The sequence below is a fragment of the Psittacula echo genome (genome assembly GCF_963264785.1).
Source record: "Psittacula echo genome assembly, chromosome: 1".
In the NCBI taxonomy this organism is placed as follows: Eukaryota; Metazoa; Chordata; class Aves; order Psittaciformes; family Psittacidae; genus Psittacula; species Psittacula echo.
This window is the reverse complement of record NC_137735.1, coordinates 36,206,055-36,227,430: the sequence shown is the minus strand read 5'-3', so window position 1 is coordinate 36,227,430 and position 21,376 is coordinate 36,206,055.

Here is a 21,376-nt window from a genome sequence, read left to right as displayed (position 1 = left end):
TGTTACCAGGGCTGGGATTTTTGTTCATATAGATTTATGTTTCGAATATTTTTAATACGTATTTACAGATACAGGTACACATATGTATCTATAAAAACATAATACTATACTGTATGTGCATTACATATACACATATATCTATATATATAATCTATATATACACACATACATATATATTAAAGATATTTGGAATATATTTTGGTAATATTTTGATCACCTTTTTCCTGCCAAGTTTTCAAAGAACACTTTCAAACTTCATCTCAGTATGTTATATTATTTTTTGAGCTAAGGGAATATATCACATTATGCACCATACTGGGGAAAAACCAAACTAGTTAAGAGGGAATCATTTAAAAATTGTAACTTTAAAACTGTAAAATTAATACTGCCACAAAATGTTTCCTTTTATTATCATTAGAGCATCTGCTACAGCAATTAGCAAAGAAGGTATTTGGGGACCACGCATATATTTTCCAGTCTACCAGTAAACAAAGGATTATGCAAATAGTGTGGATTTAGTGCCTAATTAAGCTCTGCAGTTCAGTTAAAGAGATTCATTACGTATCACCTACATCCTCAACAATCATAGAATCATAGAATAGTTAGGGTTGGAAAGGACCTTAAGATCATCTAGTTCCAACCCCCCTGCCATGGGCAGGGACATCTCACACTAAACCATGTCACCCAAGGCCTCATCCAACCTGGCCTTGAACACTGCCAAGGATGGAGCATTCACAACCTCCCTGGGCAACCCATTCCAGTGCCTCACCACCCTCTCAGTAAAGAACTTCCTCTTTATATGCAATCTAAACTTCCCCTGTTTAAGTTTTAACCCATTACCCCTTGTCCTGTCACTACAGTCCCTGATGAATAGTCCCTCCCCAGCATCCTTGTAGGCCCCCTTCAGGGTCTCCACGCAGCCTTCTCTTCTGCAGGCTGAACAGCCCCAACTTTCTCAGCCTATCTTCATAGGGGAGGTGCTCCAGTCCCCTGATCATCCTCGTGGCCCTCCTCTGGACTTGTTCCAACAGTCCCATGTCCTTTTTATGTTGAGGACACCAGAACTGCACACAATACTCCAAGTGAGGTCTCACGAGAGCAGAGTAGAGGGGCAGGATCACCTCCTTCGACCTGCTGGTCACGCTCCTTTTGATGCAGCCCAGGATACAGTTGGCTTTCTGGGCTGTGAGCACACACTGCCAGCTCATGTTAATTTTTTCATCGACCAACACCCCCACGTCCTTCTCTGCAGGGCTGCTCTGAATCTCTTCTCTGCCCAACCTGTAGCCATGCCTGGGATTGCTCCAACCCAGGTGGAGGACCTTGCACTTGTCATGGTTAAACTTCATCAGGTTGGCATCAGCCCACCTCACAAGCGTGTCGAGGTCCCTCTGGATGGCATCCCTTCCCTCCAGCGTATCAACCGAACCACACAGCTTGGTGTCATCGGCAAACTTGCTGAGGGCGCACTCAATCCCACTGTCCATGTCACTGACAAAGATGTTGAACAAGACCGGTCCCAACACCGATCCCTGAGGGACACCACTCGTTACTGGTCTCCAGCCGGACATTGAGCCATTGACCACAACTCTTTGCGTGCGGCCATCCAGCCAGTTCTTTATCCACCGAGTGGTCCAGCCATCAAATTGATGTCTCTCCAATTTAGAGACAAGGATGTTGTGTGGGACCCACTGGAATGGGTTGCCCAGGGAGGTTGTGAATGCTCCATCCTTGGCGGTGTTCAAGGCCAGGTTGGATGAGGCCTTGGGTGGCATGGTTTAGCGTGAGGTGTCCCTGCCCATGGCAAGGGGGTTGGAACTAGATGATCTTAAGGTCCTTTCCAACCCTAACTATTCTATGATCCTATGATTCTAAATTTCAAGTACTGCTGTGTTTTTTCATGGATATTTCTTAGCCCGGTAGGCACCTTTCATCCTCAAATTCTATCTGTCAGAACTGTTATGTTTGCAAATTTTCCCAAGTCTTTATATTACTACTGTAGAACTTCTTTAGAGTTGTGAAGCCTTCCTCACTGCATAATTAGCCTCACCCACAGCATGTTTTTGCCATCAAACTAGCTGTTAAACAGATTGTCTTTAGGTATATCTGTCACTGTCTTTAAAACCCCCACTCTTCAAACATTTTTCAGTTTGCCATTACTTTAAGGCAAATATTCCAAGTTTTACCCTTCGCTCACAAGAAAAGCTGACCAAAGAAGACTGGACAGCTCTAGGCACTGAGAATTAATTATGGGTGGCTGGAATGACATCTTCCTAAACTGACTGCAACAAAAAGATATTAAAGTTTCAAAAAGGATCAAGTAATCCACAAACAAAATAAAAACCAACTGGTCATTTCAGTCCACCTTGTATGATCACTGGATAATTCAAGTTGTAAAGGACTTCAGGAGATCACCTCATCTAACCTCCTACTCAAAGCAGCAATGACTCTCCTGAGTACAGTGTAACCACCACAACTGCAATTTCACTTGCAGTGCAGGAATTAAATGAGTATTCCAAATGGACTATTTTCCCATACAAATGTTATGAAACTGAAATTTAACCATACAGAAGGCAAAAAGAATGGTGCAAGTCTGTCAACCCAGTATCTTTTGCAGGCATAGACAGCAAGCCATCTACAGATACTACCAAAGAATAAAATGCTGCACAATGCAAAGGAAAACTTTTGCCCTAAGGTTGTTCTCTTTCACACACCACTTTCTTTCTTTCCAGAATAAAGTTAATCCAAGGTTCTCTTACCTGTATATAACACCTGCTAAATCAAACATCCGCCGTGCAGCTGTCATTTCCATAGTGTCATGATATTTATCAGACATAAAAATAACTTCCTTTATGCCTAAAAAGGTCATATAGAAAAAAGCTTAGAAATGCACTGACAAAAAAAAAGAGAAATAGAGTAATATCTGGTGCACAATATCAGAAGAGGCAGCATTCATCCACATGCTCTAGAACTCTTTGGTACACCTCTACTTCCTGAAATACTATAACTTGTACTTGAGAATAAGGCTATGTAAGGTAGAGCTATTTTGGAAGACAATTCTTCCAAAAATGTTGGAAAATGTTTTTCTCTGCTCTCCCTTGAGTTTAACTCAGGAAACCAGAATGAAAACCTCATAGGCAAAACCACTAGACAGACTAGAAATTGAGCATTTTTGCAAAAGTAATTGAAAACTTATCTACCTCTCTAATACTGATAAAATTCCCCACAAAGAATTTAAACTCCTAATCCTATTCCCCTTCTGAATGCAGAGCTATACACCGATGCCTTTCTCCTTTTGTTCTCTGTTTCATAAATAGCTCCCAATCCCAGGTTCAAATCACAGAAATGCATGCCATCTCAAATTGTTGAATGATCTATGCCTAAATTACTTAGGCAGGGGAGAAGTGTAAAGGCCGACCTAAGAGAATTCACAAGCGTTTCAAAGCCTATCAATATCTTACTGTGTTTACCAGACAATCTGAATATCCATACGTTGCAATTAAGTGCTGACCTAAGCCCATAAGGATGAATGACTACATTCAGAACATGCAGCCAGTGTGATTGGAAGACCATTTTATTTTGATTCTATAAATAAGAGAAACATAACACAAATACAAAATACTGTTCTCTCTTCCCCTTCACCTATCTTCACTTCAAACCTTACTGACCAAAATAAAGAAGTGCTCTGTTTGCTACTTTCTTCCTAGATCCCTGTGGCCATTTCTGGTGAGAGAAACTCACTGGAACAGCAATCCATTCCAGGATTGCAAGACTTTACTCAATGAGCAAATTATAGGCTACCTTAAAGAGAGATTTTTATGGAACTAAAGCCTACTGCAGATACTGCCTAATCTGAAAAAAAGAAGACACATTTAGGCCAGCATACTTGCTGCAGTGGCACAGATTTATAACAACTGTAATGAAAGACATAATTAAAGTAGGATCATAGAAGTCTTATGACATTTATGAGCAAAGATATTTTAAAATCTTCAAATATCTACCATGCATCACACTCAAATTAAAATTTCATGTATATACTCCCAACAGACCTTTTGTCATGCAGAAGTTTATTTCTTTCTGCCCTATTCTATTCAATGTGTCAGAGCACAGTAAAATTGACAGTAATTATATGCAAAGCCTGTGTTGTTCTTTGGCAGCTCCTGGTCTAAGAAGTTACAAACCTAAATTAGAAGCACGCTTAGAATCACAGAAGATGCAATTAGCACTGGAAAAATTTGGCACCATTCAGATGCAAAAAAACCCCACAAGTAGCATCTTACGAAGTTGACAGTGCAATTAATTTATAACTAACAGCAGCAATTTAACATCAAATACATCCATGATAAGATACCAATGTGCAGGCAGCACTGCAACCCTGACAAATCAACCTGGCACTACTCCTTACCTGCCTGGATGATGAGTTTTGCACATTCATTACATGGAAATAAGGCAACATACATGCTGCAGCCTTTCACATCAGCTGAGTTTTTGTTCATGATGGCATTCAATTCGGCATGGCACACTGATTTATTAAAACAAAACAAAAAACAAACAAACAAACAAAAAGAAATCATTCATATTACCGTTCATTAAAACAAATCAAACTAAAATTAAAGTGTTACAATACAACTGCTTATATACTTTCAAAGGCAAATAGCTTGCACAGCTTGTCATAAAGGGCAGAGGAAGAAATAAAAGCAGAAATACCAAGATCAATGAAGGTCAATTGTTCTGACCAGGCTGCCGATTAGTAATGATATCATTAAGCGCATTAGCATTGCCATTTGCTAACACCTATTGCAGGCAACAAAGCCCTAGGCTGTGGGCCAAGTAGCTGCAACCACCCTAAGTGAAGCAATATCTCACAGCTTCACAACTCTCTGGAGTATCTAATTGCCAGTATAAAACAGCTCATTTATGTGTTTACATGCACAGATAGGAACAGTCTTATGGTTATAAGAGCGCACTGTGCACTCTCAAAGGCAGGAGAATCACAAAGTAAAACTGAGCAGCTCTGTCCTCTGGGTCTCAGAACAGCTCAGCGCTGCTGCATGATTCTCTCACCCCAAGAATACACAAGACACACTCAACCATAAAAATGTCCCAGCTTTAATATTAAAGCGAGTCTACTGCTCATTAAAAGGTGCCAGACTTCCCAAGCAGGAAAATAAAGTCCTCTATTTCTCCATGGATTTGAGATAGCAGGTAGCAACAGACTACCCTGCTTTATTCCACCATAACACAATAGCTCTTTCTGGACAGATCGCATCTTAGGGTTTAAATTTTCATACTTTACACATCAGCAGATTATCTAATGTGTTACCAACACAGGTTGAGTACAGTGGAGTTCCTGTGTCATCCCCATGAACCTCTGAAAAAAAAATTAGGATCTCGGTGAGAACTTCCTGTTTACACCTAGGAATGATGGTAAGGTGCGGAATTTATATACCTACCTACTAAGAAACTGCCTGCTGCCCTGACTTACTTCATAAACAGGTGCTGAACTGAGCCGTGGGTTTGAGCTCATCTAGAGACCTGCATATGCAGACATGAAGAGTTTTTACACTCCTTATTTTGATGAACGGATTAAAAAACCCAAACCAAACCAAAGTAGTTTTCCTCTCCCTTGTGTACATACAAAAATTAAACCAGGCAAAGTTTCACAGCATAAGTTCACAGTATACTCGCTACTATATACTGACCTCTGTGTGAATGACCTCACCATGCAAAGAATAACTGAGTGCAGAACCTTCAACACACAGGAATCCTTGCTGAATGGAAATGTTTTTTGTATGCACTAAATGTCTACATGGAATTTGCTATGTAACGGCTAATGCACTACAAATCTACAGGCTAACTTACAGCACACAAGCTTTCCCATATTGACAAATCAAAGTACCAAACACTTGCTAAAGAAAGATCATCACTGACTTCTATAAGCAGTCCCTGGCACCACAATAACTATGCTGTTCACATACCTTCGAACAAACAATAAAGCCAAAAATTAACATAAAAAATGGGAAATTAACAAAACAAAACAAAAAACCAAAACAACCCCAAAAATGCACAAAAAAGAAGCACCAGGACATTAAGGTTTCTATCACTATTACTGTTTCTGTTACAACTGTAACTGGATCACGCTGTATTTTAAACATGCCGTTAAGTGTACAAGATACAGAATTACATGAACCCATTATTACATTTTAAATAATACAGAAGATATGTTTAACTCCAAGTATACTCATGAACTGCACTCGCCTTGTGTAGCCTTCAAAATAAATAGGCAGAGAGTTATTTTTTTCTGAGGTTACAGAGGATTGAGTGAAAAAGTGTCATTATTTCTGCAGCTGGAATTAGGTTGTGTCAACAGGACAGAAACACCACTTTTAATTTTCTATGAGCAATACATTATGTTCTAGGCAGCAGTCTAAAATATGGAAGGCCTCCAGAAAGAAGGATGAGGGAATGTTTTCATGGCTTACAGAACTAAAATAAAACAACAACTCACAACCAAACACTAATTCCTTCAGTAAATATTTCTCCTTCACTAAATATTTCTCCTTCACTAAAACTCAGAAATCTTCAGCCATTAACCCAGGAAGTTTCATTATTAGTACTGCAAAAAGTTTCCTTCTTGCACCGATGAGAAAGAAAGGCTCTTTTGGCAGGCTTTTATGAGCTTTCAGTAACAAATCTCTTCCCAAGCAAAAGCAAATTTAGGCCAAAAATAACTTACAGAAGATAATCAGCCGGAGGGAGAAAAGAAATTTTGCCTCCTGATCATTTTAACACAATGTGAACTTAAGAGCACTTTTGAATCTCCAGTGTGGAAAGAAGACACGGAGGCAGTAATAAGGAAGAAACAGAGAGTAATCATTCCGAGACAAAAAGTAGTGGGGTGTCCAACAAACCCAGCATGCTTTTGTTTCAGAAACAAAAGGAGGCAGGTTTTTCATGCACACGGTAGCCTAACAAAGTATTTCTTACTGCATTCACTGCAGAAAGTAATACAGGACTAGAAGTTTGCATTGATCCCAGAAGTCATCTTTTTTCTCCCAGTATTTTTTTTTTTTCAGTTTACTAGATTATTAAATACAAACCCATTTTGTCTTAGTTATTAGAACTTGGAAGATTATCACATGTCTTTGCTTTACACATTTCACTGGACATCTGCTACTGACCCCTGTTATGCTAAATGGTCCGTAAGAAGGTATAGGCATCATACAAATATTCTTAGGCTTTGTCCTATCACTCTTCATCCCCTCCTTCCTCATATTCCCCCCTCTGTGGCAGACATGCATTGACTTCTAAGTGATTTATAGGTAAGATACTCTATTATACTCAGATTTTTCTTATAGACCTACTATGCTTTGTACAGAGGGTTAGTGAGAGACAGAAAACAAATCCAGGAGTCCAAAAATCCCTCTCATTAAAGTTAGTTCACATTTGGGATGTTAGAAGTTTTCTAACCTGTTAAGAGTTTCTACTAGTAGTTACATACTGTTCTCAGGCAGTAAGCAGCTAACTTAAAATAACCTTTCACAGGTGCAAAATATTCAGAACTCTGGAAACTATGTATTTAAACAGACTAGTAAAACTAAGAATTTTTACAATACCCTTTGGGGAGTGCAGTGTTTCAGCGGGTGGGGGAGTCTTGGTTTTTCACTTGTTTGGTGGGGTTTTGGTTTGGTTTTGGGGTGTGTTTTTTTTTAAATAATATTCACGTATAAACAACATAATATTAAGTCTGCAATACTGGTTTCCATTCTGGGAAAGCAGCTTGAAAAGTATCCTCAAAAGACTTCATTAGCTGAGGAAATAACCATGCAACAAGAAGTTAGTGTTTGCTCTGTTATTCCCACCTGCTAGTATAGTCACAAGGCAGGAGGTGGGGAGGAGGAAAGACAGCAGAGGAATGACTGCTTCATTACTAGCAGCATTAATTGCTAGGGTTTCTATCTTTTCTCACTGCATACTGCTTTGTGTTGCATAAATGAGGTAGTACTCACCCTTAAGCCAACCCGTAAATATGAGACCCTTACTTACCCTATTAATGGAACATGCTCTTAGTCGGCTGCAGTCAGAAGTACTCTTCCCACCTACTAAAAGTATTCTGACTAGTGAATTTCTAAGAACCACAGACTAGCCAAAGTATTTCTTTCTGTTTTAAAGCTTACATGCTTGATGAAGAAATTAAGAGTAGGGACTACTGTAACATGTCACCTTTTAAGAAGCAACTAAAGGAAGGGCTGGGGGGAAGTGACTTTAATGATGTGATTAATTACTAAACCAGACTAGATTTTTTGAGAAATGATGTACTAAAGACAGTGTTATGTTTGAACATGATACATTTCAATGCATACAGACTATCATGCAGCAAGTTTTGACTTATTTATTAACATAAGTTTTTATACTGCCATGTTAACCAATTTGACAATAGTACCTGTTCCAGATACTAATATATGATAACAGCACAGCGTTCTTCAACATAAACCCTGCACAGAAGTGGACACAGGAGTTCTATAACTTGGGCCACTTCTTCTTGGCAAGATCTTCACTTTTTTGTGTTCATAAGTTGTCCATCTCACCTTTGTCCAAGCTCCACCTACCAGTTATCCTTTACTCACTGGACCTCTGCTGCTGGACTTAGCAAGGATCATGGAAGGAACCAAAATATTACTTAAAGGAACAAGGTCTGCAGTGACAACCACTGAGGGAATTGATTGATGAATCTGGAATTTATAGAATAACAGTGGTATTTTTCAGCCTTTGTGAAAGTATAGGGATAGCTGCTGGCCCTTGCATTAGAGGAAGGCAGGACACTGATGTTGGGCTGACACTGCCCTCAGCCATTCCTGCATCTCTTTCTCACTCTGTGTACTGGAGAAAGAGCAGTTGCTGTGGTTAAGGCAGGGAGGCAAGAATAATACCTCCAGATTTTACTGGAGCCTGGCTTTCATGACTTTCTTCCATGAAAATGGAGAACTAGGAAGTGAAGGTGGAACCACTCAGCCCATTTAAGATCATCACAAAATCTGCTGGAGGCAAACCAGAGAAGCCGCTCTCAAAAGCTGAGAAGCATTGGTTACTTCAGCCCATTTCCCAGTTCCTCCTATCCTGCTCCAAGTTTGTTTAACTCTCAGCAGAGCACAGAGGCATTTGTGTTTCTTTATGTTTCCAAATCTCCAAACTTTGTAGAGATGTATGAGACCAGAAATGGCCAGAAATTCATGCAGGTCAACAGAGTGAGTGGCTGTACATGGAGACTGTCTCCTATAGATCCACTTTCCATCTGAAGCCTCAACTTTGCACTGCCAATTGGAAAGAGAGCATCACACTTCTTCATAGTATCTTATCAAATTCTGTGCTGTCAAAATAACAGCTTCTACAAAAGTAACATTTGCCTGAGTATCTTAAGACTGTTCACCTCTCTCTAAAAAAATTGATAAAAAGTTCATAATCCTAACACAGGAAATGTTGATAACAGTTTGTTTCATTTACACAGCAGGTACTGTTCAATTAGAGCACACTTTTTACCATAGCACATATTTTATCATATCTGAACCTGTATAAATATTTGTAAGCATATTTACTCAGTATTTTCTCTATTGCTCAAAGGTTTCTAAATTTGCCAGTCATTTTAATTTAAAACTGTCTTAATTAGAGACTGGTTGTCAAATGGATGTTCTTAGATTACAGTGGAGACAGAGGGCATAACAGGAGCACAGCAACTAGCATTAGTGGGAAGCTCATATTAATAGTAGAAAAATGTAGTATTTTAAATGATCAGCGAGAGGAAACTGAGCATCATCAAATCCTTGATTCATCTAACAGAAACAGAGGGCACTTGCTTTTGACTCAGAAAGACAGAATTTTGTCTAATTATTAAGAAGCTTCTGCACACAACACTGAACAGAAGCAGCAGTTCTTCCAGAAGAGCTGCTTAATAACATCTTAGTAAAGTAGGTATTCAAACCTGGCCTTCCATTTCTCCCACGTGCGCAGAAACATCCCTGCTTCTGTCATCAACTGGCAGCCTTGAAAGAACCAGTTCCAACATAACAACGAAAGCTCCATTTTCTGCTGTGAAAAATGGCATTCTGCAAACCAGGCAGTGTTTTCTGACATCACAAGGTTGTACCACTAAATGGTTCAACTATACATAGTTGAACACTGTGTTCAACTACAACTACATGGAAAAAAGTTCTAATCGCTTCAAGACTCTCTTAAGGAATGCATAGTATCAATACAGGTGATTCCTGTAATAGCCAAATGCTTGCAGGCATTTGTATCCTTTGAGGTAAAGTGAGCACTACCTAGCACATTTTGATGTTTTCTTTCAGTAGCAGCTCAGGTTACATTTAGATATGGGTAAGCACATTTATTTTTTTTTTTTTAATCAAGTATGACCCTTTCCCTAACACTGAGCTGAACAGAACACACACTTGAAGGTGCAGGTTAGATATGTACAGTATATTGCAGCAGATACAGATAACTGAGACCCTGGTGAATTTCAAGCCAACAAGTTTCAGGATACAGTAAAAGTAAAGAGTGACAGAACTTGTTTAGCCATATGACAAAAGTTAAAAAAGTTATTGTTATCAGTAAGCACACAGGGGAAGGGAGGAAGGATAAAGGATTAACAGCAGTGAATATGAAAAGCTAAAAGAACAATGATGGCACACACAGAGGAATGTAATAACTAACCACAAATAAATTTAGGGTGGAAATGGGAAGTTTTCTAGCTATGAAACAGTGAAGCTGATCAGAGCTGTAGGGGCAATGCATCCATCTGTTCTCCTGGAGCTCAATAAATTTCTTATAGGATCATCTAACACACTTCTGCAAAGACAGCTTCTGGGTCCAATCTCCTGCTATGTCTATGCTGCTAAACACAGACAGGGCCAAGGACTGACCCTTGGCCCTGAGGCCAACTGGTGTAGACTGGCTTGTGTTCATCTTACTCAGGCTCCATCAGCATTACATAGCACTTGGCCCTGGGTTTCCTCAAGGCTCCACATCTCAAGAGTCCCACTGCACCACATACTTATTTTGTGTGTCTAAGTTCAAAGTGCATAAAGAAGTGAGATGATTTTCTGCAGCCCACCAGAGCGGTATTTTCACAGCATGAAACAAGAGTACGCTTGGCATATCCCCCAGTATGGCCTGAGGGAGGGAGGAGGGTTAAGCATACCATCTCAACAGGCTTTGCATTACAGGCTGACAAGTTTTCTCGCAGCCTTTTTTCCACCCTGCCCTCCAGAGCAGCCTTTGAGTAAGCCATTCACGGAACAATACTCAGCCTTTGCTCTGAAGAAAGCTAGTCAGAGTGGTCTGAAAGAGATGGGAAGTGACTAATGTTTATGTTTAACCTACAAAAGCACTTAAAACCAGGAGGTCAGTATCAAGATCCACCCCAGCCCTTTTCTGTAGCACTGCAGATGCATGAAGCAGCTCTTGAAGACATCTTCCAAGTTAGTGTCGTGGTACATGCACAATTACCATCAGCTTCACCTAATAAGCTACACTGCAGCTCCAGTGATGAAGGCGCAGCATTCACATAAGCTAATGGATCACACTGGAAGATTGTACCATCTCTGAACAAGCTAGTCAGGAAAAAGCAAGGATAAAAAGTTCAATTTACACAAATGTTGTGATGATTAGCAAAAGCAGAAAGGAAAACATGACAGTTTAATGAGATTTTAGCAGCAATTCTATGTGTCTCCTGCATCTACCAGATTTTTTTAAGCAGAAGATATTTTTTTTTACATATACTTGTCTGGTCTGTCAACTGTGCTATCAAGATTAATAAGAAACTGCTAGAGTTTAAATGATCTGTGAATTACAAAATAGGTTGTTTATTCATCACAGCAGACACTTTATGTTACAAAGTTGTGATTTTTTTAATGAGGTGAAGGCTTGAGACTCTTGAGGGGGAAGAGCAGTAGTTAGACCAACTCCTAGAAACAAACTCATCTTCCAACGTGTTAGACTGGTTAGTGTATTTTTTAAACATCACATATTGAAGATTTTTACTTTACTCCACATCTTTTTGTATCATAATTAACAACAACATCACCATCATTGTCTCAGGTCATCTTATACGAAGATTCTTCACAAATCCATACAGCATTTTCAGTTTAAATTGGTCAGCTTAGATTTGAGTGCCTGGAGCTTGCTCAGCTGCCAGAGACCCACACTGTTAGTTCAAAACTGAGACCTTACAGCAGCATAAAGATTCAACCAAAATCAATATTCTCTTTTCTGCACTTTATGTTTAATCAATGGGCTAACATTTTTTTCCTCACCCTGTAAGTAAAGAGCCGTCACACCAGTTGTACCGTTATGGTACTGTCATTTCATGTAAAACCAGTGTTTCTGTGCTTTAGAGCATTTTTAAAATTTATCAGGAGCTGGCCCTAGTGTCAGGAATACATCTCTTATGAAAAAGAATATGAAACTGTCTCAAGCTTAAGAGTCAACATTAGAGGTTTTATAATAAATTGGTAAAGTGAACAAGGACAAAGTACCAGGGTTTTAAGAACTCAAGTATGAAACTGATGAATTAAGTGTTGAGCCACTGCATATCATCTTTCACTTCAATACTATGGGAAACCAGAAAATGTAATGCCAGTTTTTAGAGTGAGATCTGCGTGAATACAGGGAACATCAAAACTCATGCAAGTCTAATCTCTGCATCAGACCAATTGTTAGAAGTTATAAGTGAAAAACAGAATTAATAGGCAGAGATAAATACTGTACACTGGAAAAGAGTCAGTATCTCTTTGCAAAAGCTGCACTCTGGTTCTCATTTCCCCACACACATGCAGGCAGAAGGGAAAATTTCTCAGAGCTTTTGTTCAGTTTCGTGATTATTCCCCCAGCCATTCCTGAGCCCACAACAGGCTGAGATGCAGCACAGCACGAAGAGGCTCCTAATACTCATTTTTCCTGTGCCCATGGCTTCTGCTGCATTAGTCTCTCTCCACAGAGGTGCAGCAGGAGCTGGTGTGGCAGGAAAAAGATGAAGAGAAGGGATTTAGGAGAACACACACTTCAGTCCTAACAAAGCTCCTCCCCAACATCAGATATTGCAGGCCACAAGGCACCTCTCAACTCAATTTCCACAACCAGCAGAGAGCACTCATGACATAAAGCCTGAGGCAGCCCAGCAACTCATCTCTTTGGTTCCTGCAAACCATGCCTGGCCCAGAGGAGTAACTGTGAAGCCCTGTTGGTAGCTGCACCAAGGTTCTCAGAGGACCTTTTTGGAAGGCTGAACTATACCTGCTGCAAAGAAGACGACAGGATCCAAAGCAGCAGCGAGCCACAATTACCATGAAACCATCCTTGCTCTTTATTTTTGTTCATTTAGTGTATGTGAATGAAACCAGAGGCTGAAATTAACAATGGAAGTCACCTCACCCATAGCAGGGTAAATCACTGCACACCAGACAAGGCAAAAAATGGCATGGAATGGTAGAATGCAATCACATACTCCAAGACAAACAAAATTCAGCTCCTCCATAGTATGAATTGCCTATGTCATCAATACCTGAACACTGGAATTTCCCACAACAACTGCAGTTTACAATTTTAATACCTGTATTTTAGACCCAATTATTTGTTTTGCATACACATAAGCTCTGTAATTAATGTGGAGATGAACACACAGAAGCAGCAATCATCTGCACACACTGCAACTGGGTGCTAATGTGCTGCATTATAGTTGCAAGTTTTCATTACACAATCCAAAACAGCTATTCATTTATGAACATATTTCACCAGGAAGTCAGTCCTTCAGACGGACCATTTCATTAATTTGCAGAGCTGTGACTTTTATCCTGAGGTACCACATAGAATCATAGAATAGTTAGGGTTGGAAAGGACCTTAAGATCATCTAGTTCCAACCCCCCTGCCATGGGCAGGGACATCTCACACTAAACCATGCCACCCAAGGCCTCATCCAACCTGGCCTTGAACACCACCAAGGATGGAGCATTCAAAACCTCCCTGGGCAACCCATTCCAGTGCCTCACCACCCTAACAGTAAAGGATTTCTTCCTTATATCCAATCTAAACTTCCCCTGTTTAAGTTTTAACCCGTTACCCCTTGTCCTGTCACTACAGTCCCTGATGAATAGTCCATCCCCAGCATCCTTGTAGGCCCCTTTCAGATACTGGAAGGCTGCTACATTTTAAAAAATCATATGAGTAGAAGACAAACTGATCTGTATTTTAACAGCTGAACTTACAGACATCACAAGCCTAACCTGTCAACCACAAGAAGACTTACCATAAGGATATTTTGTGTCTAGCCTGTGCTCTGCTGTCCTTGTCCAGGGTAGTACATCATCGCTGCAGCCATTAGGCATTCCATTATATCCAATTCCAACAATCTTGTTTTCTGAATTTACAATGCAGGCACCAACCTAAATAAAATCAGATTTACAGTACCGACAGCATGCAAAACAATGCATCAAGAAGAAAGATGAGACCTGAAAAGTCAGTCCTACAATTTTCATTTAAGAGATACATGCTTCATTTTATATTAAGTCACACCATCTAGTGAGCAAGGCTACAATTGTACCTAACTGATGGAGCTTCAAAATAAATTGGGGCAGATGCAACCCTGCTGCCCCTCTGGTCATGCAGCCCCCATCCCAGTCTGCCAGAACTGTTCCTTATGGAACCGGGAAGTAAACCTAGTTCAGGGAGCAGAACTAGCACTTAATTAATTCTACTAAATACAAGTTTTCTGTAAGTTCAGCTCCCCAAAATAGCTTTTCCAGGAGCAGTATGAACAGCAGCAGCAGCTAAACAAAACATATCAAAGATGGAACAAAAATGAAGCACTGTTGACCTAGGCAGAGATAGGCTCACAAACCTTTCTGGCTTATTTACACCAGTGTGCACCAAAATACCAGACCTTTTAACTCCCACCCTTCATTACGTCAATCCAAGTCTGCACAGGGACCTTTCCTATAGAATGATGAAGTATCCTGTTTTACATTTTCTGCTCATATTGCAGATTTATTAAAATGGCAATACTACTGATTTTAACTCACACAATGTGTTTATCAACCGGCTCTTGGGTAACAAAAATTCAGCCCTAAGTGAGTAACTTCCAGAGAACTAAGGGCAATAACATATAGAAGCCAGAGAGTAATTTAACACTGTTAACATGCATTTTACTCCATGGCTTTTCTGGGATTTGCTTCCTAAATTTCTTCACACAAAGACTAACAGGACAACTGTGTCCTGCTGAACAGCATGTTTCAGCAGATCTAGCAATCAACTTAAACCAATATTCAACAGCATATGGCACATGAAAGAAGCAAAGAATTGGAACAGAGAGTGAAGCAGAGGAGGCAACCTGAGGAGGAACCAAACTAGGCAGAAACTCCAGTCAACAAAAGAACAAACAAAAAGGGTTTTTTATAGTCTTACAGGTAAAGGAAAGGAACTTGTAAAATGCTGTGTCTTGAAAAATTACAATCTAAAACTTTCAGTAGTTTTATCCTTCACTAACAGTAACTGTATTTACTGGAAAAGGGAGGAAAAAATGCATGCTATTTTAACCTTCAAATGAAAAGATTTACAAAACTCCAAGCTGCAAATGTACAACAGAATTATGCACGAGGTCAGGCCCAATAAGAGAACTTCTGTAACAAAAGGTGCTGACCATGTTAAAAAATGAATAGCTATACACTGAAATAACTTCTGATAAGAAATTCCTGAAAGTGCTACATGTGCATCTGATGTAATGTACAATATAGATTAGGTTATGTTATTCTCATATATTGCCTCCTTACCTGAGAACTTGGATCCTTGCTTCTTTGTGCTGACAAAAAAGCGACTGCCATAAAATACTCAGGCCACTCCAAATAATCTTCTCTTTTTTTGCAGGATGCTTCATTGCTGAAACTATATGGAAAAGAACCCAGCCATCAGCAAAGAACACATAGCTGAAGCTATTACAAATTGTATTCTTTTAATGTGTGCAAGTTTAAAGTAACCAGGATCACAATCTGGCTAAGATGACCGCGCATTCACTGATATTTTAACAGTAAAACCACCAGCATTATGTGCTTTCCAGGGACTTATGTATCACAGAATAGTTAGGGTTGGAACGGACCTTAAGATCATCTAGTTCCAAGCCCCCTGCCATGGGCAGGGACACCTCACACTAAACCATGTCACTCAAGGCTCTGTCCAACTGGCCTTGAACACCGCCAGGGATTCACAACTTCCCTGGGCAACCCATTCCAGTGCCTCACCACCCTAACAGTAAAGAACTTCTTCCTTATATCTAATATAAACTTCCCCTGTTTAAGATTTAACCCATTACCCCTTGTCCTATCACTACAGTCCCTAGTGCGTTATTTACTTTCAGGGGAAAGCCATTCAAGCAAGGTTGCAAATTTCAGCTTTAGGTATGAGGCTGAGCTATTCAGAGCACTGAGCTACTGAAAGACAGAGCAATTCATCCTTGACAGATAACACCTTCTGTATTTCTAACATTCAGGAGTATCATGTACTAGCGTTCTTTTCGCCCAAACAACATATTCTTTCTTATGATGACTGCGCTAACCGCAAGCCTCTAATCTAAGGTATTTTGTACCTCTGCCTACGACAATTGCTTGCTGGATTTCTACTTAGTACCTTTGTGTGCAGTCATTTGTTTCTGCCTGTACAGTTATTGCCATGAGTTCGCCTCTCATCACAACACTTACTAGCAAAAATCTGAGGCCATTCTGACAGTCCACTGCTACGTCCCTCTTGAGATTATGGAAGCCTTGGGGCACAGTACTTTTCTTCTTAGGCTCCACTTACCAAGGACTACAGCTCAGGACTGAGATACCCTTCTAGCGATGTACAGTGACACAGAAAAATTCATCATAGGTAACCACAAGCAGAAGGACACCTTATATCAACACTAGTTCCAGCAGTTTCAGAAGACAAATAAACATCAGAAGCATTTTGTTAATTATTATTTTTATAACCAAACCCATATGTTAGTATCTATTGCAGATAGCTTACCATAAAGAGGGTATACTACTTGAGCGAAGACAATGTCAGCACATGATAAAATTGTACTTTAGAAACCTACAGGGTGTTATTTACTAGTTTTGAATAGTTCATATATGGCACATTACAAGTTGGCCATTTTGGCTTGTTCTTGGAAATGAATGAGGATCATATTTAAGGCAATCTTCTCAACCTAAGGAGGGAGAAGCATACACTCTTGGTGTAACCAGCACACCTAGTTCACATTTTGACATTGTAAATAGTGCCCAGACTGTCAGTTGTCTAAGGAAACAGGCAGATCAGGTATCTGAATGAGAGTGCCCAAAGTGTCTTGAATCATTTTAACTAAAGGGTTGGGCCTATATGCTATTTAAGAAAAAAGTACTCAGAGAAGAAGAAGGTCACAGCAGAAAGAAGAAAACAAAGACGCCCTCACACTTCTCCATGCCAAATTGAACTTTGATAGGTTAACTGGAATGCCTAGAAAGTGCTTCAGCTATTTTAAGTGATTATTTAAAGTATGTATTTCACAAAAGCAGACTTACAAAATCCAAAACACCATCAGACTTTATCATACATTCCCAACTACGTGACATTCACTCACAGCGATGTCTTTGGAGACGCACACAACACACAGTGCAGGACTACATTAAATAAACATTCCAGAAAGACACTGAACTAAGAGATCATGAGATCTCCTTTTATTAAATTATTCCCTAGCAACCCTATTTATTGAAAACACAACAAAAGCTACTATTTACTTTTCTCATAAATACAGAACTGTGTGTAAGCGGAGGTTCCCTCTGAGTACAACTTCACATGGAGGGGAGCATATCTGAAAAACAAGCAGAAGGCTTACATCAAAGAGAACATAAAAAACCCCACTTACTCAATTACTTCTACTTAATATCACCATGTTTGGTGAGGTAATTCCCTCAACTCAGTGCACAGGAATGCAAGAGTGTGAAATGGGTATAAATCACTTAATTTCTGACTGAGCAGAAGCCAAGACCTTGGCTAGCAGTCAAGCACACCCAGGAAAGTTAAGTTTATGGATTTGGGACAGATGATCATCCTCCTTATGCTCATCTTTAAGTTCTAGGATTGCATGAATGAAAGCTACTCTAGATATTACAGCTAGCTGTAAAACAAGCAATTAAGACTTATCCTTGTGATAACTTGTAAGAACTTATTGTAAGAATAAAAATGGTAACTGAAAGCCATGAAGATAAAACTGCTCAAGAAGAAAAGGAAAAAAAAATCCTTAAATTTGAGAGTGGTTAGTAGTCTGTAGAAAAGTCTGTGTAAACAATATCTCAAAGGAAAATAGCGAAAAAGATTCTACAATTACAGGACAGTGCCTCCCTTTTCAGTCCTTTTTCACCCAGCTAGGGTTCAAATAAGGTGTAACAACACCTGAAACAGGAATCTCATTCAGCTACTCAAAAAAAAAACAAAAACAAAAAAAAAGCCAAACCTAAAAAACCCCAACCTATCTCAATGAAAATTTTAGTTCTTAAAGCAGAGTACATCACCTCAAATCTTTTTATGCCACAATTACGATGGTCAGCTACACAATATAGTACAACTGGAGAGCTGGTGACTGTAAGACTTTTTTCCCCTTTTCCCACCTCTCCCTCTCTGCTTTAACGTCATGTCATTAGAATTATGTTCCAACTGTATCATAGTAGCATTTTTTCCCCACTATACTACTTTAAGAGCAGCTATCAATATTTTTTACTTAAGTCACAGAATTTAAGTTAAAGTGTGCATTAAAAATAAAAATTAAACATCTTCAGCAATGCTCTTGTTCCCCAAAGCCAAATGGGATATGTGTTCTTGATGACTTTCAATACTACCTGCTTCTTTAAGTCTCACAATTTTATGATCGTGATTATGTCAAATTAATGTGGAGCTTCCTTTACTTGAGGCTTGCCATCCTTCCCCTCACACAGGTACTGAGATACAGTCATTACCTATTCCTTAATGGGAAGTAAGTTTTTGAGAGAGATGGAGAGAAAAATCAACCTTTCTCACAGGAAAAACAACACTCTATGCACTGAAAATGAACTATATTCAAATTTTTCCTGCAAGATAATCCACCAAACCTGTACACTATGTAGAAATACTGAGCCCCAGTTGAGCAGTACAGTAAAATATTTCCCTTCACTGAATGTATTTCACTCTCACAGCATCACTTCTTTGACTTTAATTAATTACATATTGCTCATGCCAGCCTCCCTTTCAGGAAATAATGAATTTAAGGTAACCTACCTGCTCTTTATCCTATCCCAGTGACTGCCATACCCAAACAAAACAGGCCATACCATCACGACAGGGCCTTCGGAGGCCCCAAGAAACTCTTCCCTGCGGGATGTGGCGCATCCCTCCTTCCTCACAGCCGGTGCCGGGGGACCCCCTCAGCACCGCGGAGCCCGACCTCCAAGGCAGCCTCCCCACGGCGCGGGTAAGCGCCTGTCTGCCTCCACCCTGCCCCGGGGGACAACAGTTTCCCAAAAGCAGCAGCACAGTGACCGCGGCGCTCTTCCTCCTCACAGAGCCGGGGCCGACAACGTGGCGGAGGCCGCACCGCGGGCCCGCCGCCACCGGAGTTAAACTCGTCGGCGGGACCGGCCTGGCTGAAGAGGGATAAAACTTGGTCAGCCGGGGTGCGGGGGGAGCACGGTGCTAGCGGAAGGGGGAACCGCCGGCTGACGGACGGGCAGAGCCTGGAACCGATATGACTCAGGGGCCACCCCGCACCCGCGGCCCCTCCGCGCCAGCTCCCACTCCGCAACAAGAGGCGAGCCCCCGGGCAGGCCGGGCCCGGACAGCGTACCCGTTAACGTAGCAACTGAGCTGAGAACCGCTCATCTTACTGCGGATCCGGTCTCTTTCGTAGCTTGGCGCCAAAGCGGCAGCGGGCGGGGAAAGGGGCGGGAAGCGGGGAGGAGCGCGGCGCGGCTGGGGTCCCCGCCGCCGTGTCGCCCCGAGGAGTCAGGGCGGGCTTTGGTTTCAGTGTGCCCTCAGAGGCAGAGAACTGATGTCCTTTCCCCGGAGAGTCCACTTCCCCACCTGGCCTTCTGTGAGCCTCCGCGCTGCTCTAAATGATTTACTTTACAATGTGTCCCTGGAGCTGTCATCTTTCTGACAGATGCTGCTTCGAGAGTTATGCTTTGACACAAGTATGCAGGTTGGTTTTGCCCAGCTCACACTCTTGAGGTAAATGCATATTTATTAAAGCTTGGCATTAACATACTAAAATGTCCAAAAGTCGGGTTTTGTTCTCTGGATATGAAATTTATATGGAAAGTGAGTTATGGTTTATTAATTCCTCCAGCTGCTGCCAGGTTTTAGAAGTCTCCTAGGATGTTCAGGTAGCTGAACATACATATATAGCCCATTACAGTGCAAAATAAGTGGTATAATAATAAATATTAAATGTTCATATGGTGTGTTTGTCTTCCTTCTGCAAGGAGCTGCCTGCCCTGGCTGGCTGGTTGCCACAGAGGCCTGCCTTTCCGGAAGCACTCATATGGGAGCAAGTTACAGCTGTTTGCTCCACGGGGCTGCCTGACACAGGGTGAAGACGGCCCAAACCAGCCATACGTGTCTGATCCGGTTCCCTCTGGAGGCAGTGACAGGTGCAACAAACTCGGTGAAAGCAATAATGGACAAAGGAAATTGCTTGTGAGAGCATTCCCATGGGGGATCTGTGCATGCAAACAGTGCAGCTCGCACTGCACGTGTGCTGCACCATTGATCTGAACATGGTCAACAGACAAGGTAATAGTATCCTGCAGCCTAGTAAAAAATCTTCATGTAGGAGAGCGCTGCAGGTTGAGGAACAAGGACATTTTTGGGAAACGGAGCACACAGTAGTCCTATGCCAGAAACTGGCTATATAGTTCCCCCTTACTGACCATATGCTTAGCAAACTCCACAAGTAAGTACACCAACTCAGTTAGTACACCAGCATGTGTATAAGAATATGGCTAAGTCAAGGAACCTGCCATGCTCATAGTTACTCTTGAAGCTAGGCCAAAAAAAGAGCCTGCAGTGATCAAAACAGAAGAACACAATGCTAATATGTTTTCATATTTAGCTAGCTTTTTTTTTTTTTTAAACAACTGACAAATCCTCAAATATGAAAATGTTACTTAATTTCACAGATATTCCTATTCAGTTGTAACTAGAAAACTTGGCAAAAGCAGCCTGTTATATTTCAGCTGACAAGTTTTCCAGCCCTCAGAGTGGGAAAACATACAGCTATTTCAGTTTGCAAGACTTTTATTATCACAATTTCATATGGACAACAAATGTTCATGTATGGTTTGCTAATGA